Source organism: Chiloscyllium plagiosum, chromosome 39 (genome assembly GCF_004010195.1).
Source record: "Chiloscyllium plagiosum isolate BGI_BamShark_2017 chromosome 39, ASM401019v2, whole genome shotgun sequence".
NCBI classification, from domain to species: Eukaryota; Metazoa; Chordata; class Chondrichthyes; order Orectolobiformes; family Hemiscylliidae; genus Chiloscyllium; species Chiloscyllium plagiosum.
In genome coordinates this window covers 21,238,484-21,242,087 of record NC_057748.1, presented here as the reverse complement: position 1 = coordinate 21,242,087, position 3,604 = coordinate 21,238,484, and the positions used below count along the sequence as shown (strand labels likewise).

The 3,604-nt window shown below is 45.2% G+C and overlaps 1 pseudogene; it reads left to right on the top strand.

Moving 5' to 3' along the window:
• Positions 1–3,386, top strand: part of LOC122542029 — a 4,126-nt pseudogene extending 740 nt beyond the window's left edge.
• The last annotated feature ends 218 nt before the right edge of the window (positions 3,387–3,604 follow it).

The window sequence follows — 3,604 nt, the reverse complement described above, 5'->3', positions numbered from 1 at the left end:
GGGTTCTGTCCTTGTTACAGTTGGAGGGGTGGGATTTGAGGGCGGAGGTGCAGGATGTGGATGAGAGGCGTTGAAGGGCATCTTCTACCACGTGGGAAGGGAAATTGTGGTCTCTAAAGAAGGAGGCCACTGGTGTGTTCTGTGGTGGAACTGGTTCTCCTGGGAGCAGATACGGCGGAGGCGGAGGAATTGGGAATACGGGCTGGCATTTTTGCAGGAGGTAGGGTGGGAAGAGGTGTAATCCAAGTAGCTGTGGGAGTTGGTGGGTTCGTAAAAAATGTCAGTGTCAAGTCGATCATCATTAACGGAGATGGAGAGGTCCAGGAAGGCCCCCTGCAAGTTTACGATAAGTCAACCTATGCATTTAATACTCCCTTTGTTTCACTGAGACTGCCTCCACCACTGTCTATTTTTTCCCAATATGTTTGCACTTATAAAAGTGCAGAATTGCATGCTTCTTGTTTGAGCTATCCAGTGACACTTTGGCATCAATCATGATCTCACGAGGGTAGACTGTGGCATGCTGATGCATAATAGGTGCTTCCTCTCCTCCTCAACAATGTGACCCAGGACCACTGCTGAAGTAACTGTCAGTTTGTCAGTTCCATTTCTCAAACTTTCCATTTTGCATTGGTTCTGTGGTTGTCAGTTTATCTGCTGAAGATGGATAAAGGGTCATTAGCAACTAGGTCAGGTGGCCTGAAACACATGCTGTTTAGTTGCTTATCACAAACGATTGGAGAAAACTTATTATCCTGTGACAGATTGCATTGAATCCAAATCTGAGTTGATTGACATGGCCATTATTAAAAATCTTACCAGTAAAAGCAAGAATGTGATGCTACATCTCTACAAATCGTTGGTCAAACCACATTTGGAGTGTTGTGTTCAGTTCTGAATGCCTTATTAAAGGATGTTAAAACCCTGGAGAGAGTTCAAAGAAGATATACTAGAATGGTACCAGAAATGAAGGATTTTATATACAAGGAAAGATTCGAGAGATTTGATATGATTTATTATTGTCATATGTACCGAGGCACAGTGAAAAGTGTGATCAGGGTAACGAGTACAGGATACAATGTTATAGCAGCCAAGATGCAGAGAGAGATTAACATTAAGTCCATTTAAAAGGCCGACAACAGAGGGAAGAAGCTTTTCATACGTGTATACAAACTTTTATATCTTCTGATTGACAAAGGAGGGTGGAGGAGAGTATAAGTGGGGTGAGAGGGGTCTTAGATTACGCTTGTTGCTTTCCTGATGCAGCGGGATGTATAGATAGAGTCAATACTTGGGAGTCAAGACTTTGGTGCTGGAAAAGCACAGCAGGTCAGGCAGCACCCGAGGAGCAGGAAAATCAATGTTTCGAGCAAAGGTCCTTCATCAGGAATGAGGGTGGGAGCCGAAGGTTGGAACTGGGATAAGGTGGAGGGACGGGAAATGAGGAGACTGGTGAAATCTACATTGATGCAATGGGGTTGGAGGGTCCTGAGACAGAAGATGAGGCATTCTTCATCCAGGCATTGGGTGGTAAGGGAGTGGCGTTGGAGAAGGCCCAGGACCTGCATGTCCTTGGCAGAGTGGGAGGGGGAGTTAAAATGTTTGGCCACGGGGCGGTGGGGTTGATTAATGTGGGTGTCACACTCTCTCAGAACTGCAAAGGAACCCTCTGTATTATATTCTCAAGCCCTGCGTCAGCTCAGGGCTACACTCTCCTCCTAACTACAATGGTCCCCTGCTGTATTATATCCTCACCGGGACACCCGCACCAATCAACCCCGCTGCATTGTGGCCGAACACTTTAACTCCTCCTCCAGCTCAGGGTTGCCCTCATGACCTGTCCTACCTGTCCATCTTCCTTCCCACCTACCCACTCTACCCTCCCCTCCGACCTATCAACATTACCCCCTCCTCCATCCACCTATCGCACTCTCAGCTACCTTACCCCAGCCCCACCCCTCCCATTTATCTCTCCATCCATGAACTCCAAGCCTTATTCCTGATGAAGCGTATTTGCCCAAAACGTCCATTTTCCGGCTCCTCTGATGATGCCTGAGCTGCTGTGCTTTTCCGGCACCACACTCTTGACTCTAATCTCCAGCATCTGAAGTATTCAGTTTCGCCTCCATGGATGGGAGGCTGGTTTGCATGATGGACTGAACTGTGTTCTCAATTGACTGTAGTTGGGCTTGTCCTTGGAGCAGAGAAGATTAAGATATGACTTTATTGAGGTGTTCAAAATTTATTAACAATTTTGGAAGAGTAAAGAAAGATATTCTATTTCCACTAGTTTGTATGTCAGTAACTCGAAGTCACTTAAAGATTGTCAACAACAGGGCTAGGAGTGAGATGAGGAAAATCTTCTTTACTCGAGGGTTGTTAGGATTTGGAATATACTATTTGGGAAAGTGATAGAGGTGGATTGCATAGGAGGTTTCAGAAGTGAGCTGAATATATTATTTGAAAGGGATTAAGTTTGAGGGCTATGGAGATTGGGCTGGAGAGTGGAACTAGCTGGGTAGCTCTTTCAGAGCTGGTACAGACACTATGGCCTCCTTCTGTACCATAAAACTCTATGATCCTATAACTGCAAAATCGTGGACAACCTTAGAATCTCTACAGTGTGGAAGTAGGGCATTTGGCCCACCAAGTTCACACCAACACTCCAAAGAGCATCCCAGCCCATTCCTAACCCATTATAACCCCTCATTTTTCCATGGCAAATCCACCCAAAGGGCACATCCCTGGACACTATGGGCAATTTAGAATAGCCAATAGTTGGACTGAAGTGTCTGTTTCCTTGCTGTACTTCTCTTTGACTCTAATCCACCTAACCTGCACATCTTTGGACTGTGGGATGAAACTGAAGTACCCGCAGAAAACCCATGGGGACATGGGGAGAATGACCCAAAGCTGGAATTGAACCTGGCGCTGTAAGACAGCAGTGTCTGTGCTGCCCAGACTGAGAGGGCTTACCAGACACAGTCCACCATCTTCCAGATCAAAAAGTGAGCACTCAGGAGTGACAGCAGCAAGGAGAAGCTCTCTCACCACGACTATAATGTAGCCTGTTTCAAGACCCCACCTACATCGACAAGAAATGTTCATTCACTGGGAGTGTGTCAATCTGGGGCTGAATTCTAACACGTGTTGTGACGAAGATGAAAATGCAGTGGACTACTGTTATTCCTGCTTACATCAGGAAGTACAATTGCTTTGAGACATGACACAAGGACATGTCTGTGCACCTACAGCCCTCCTTCAGAGATATACAAAATGGGGATGGTATGACTGTGGGGGAGTACAGGTATTGGCCTCTCAGTAAGTCTGTACATCTCAAGGTCACCAAAGTTGCAGAAGCAAAGAAACAATTCCAGAAATTTTGAATATGATTATTAAATGAATCAATCACAATCAAGTATCAAAGAACTGAGGGGAAAAAAAGAACAGGTGAGGAAGAATGAAATGGCTCCTCTCTTTTCAGCCTCCCATTTGGTCACAAAAATGTTTTAATTTTTTTTTTTAGCAAGCATCTATACCAATTGAAATGTGTTGTAGCACTCTGCCAATCATGAGGTTTTAGTGAGTTAAAAATCGGGTTTAC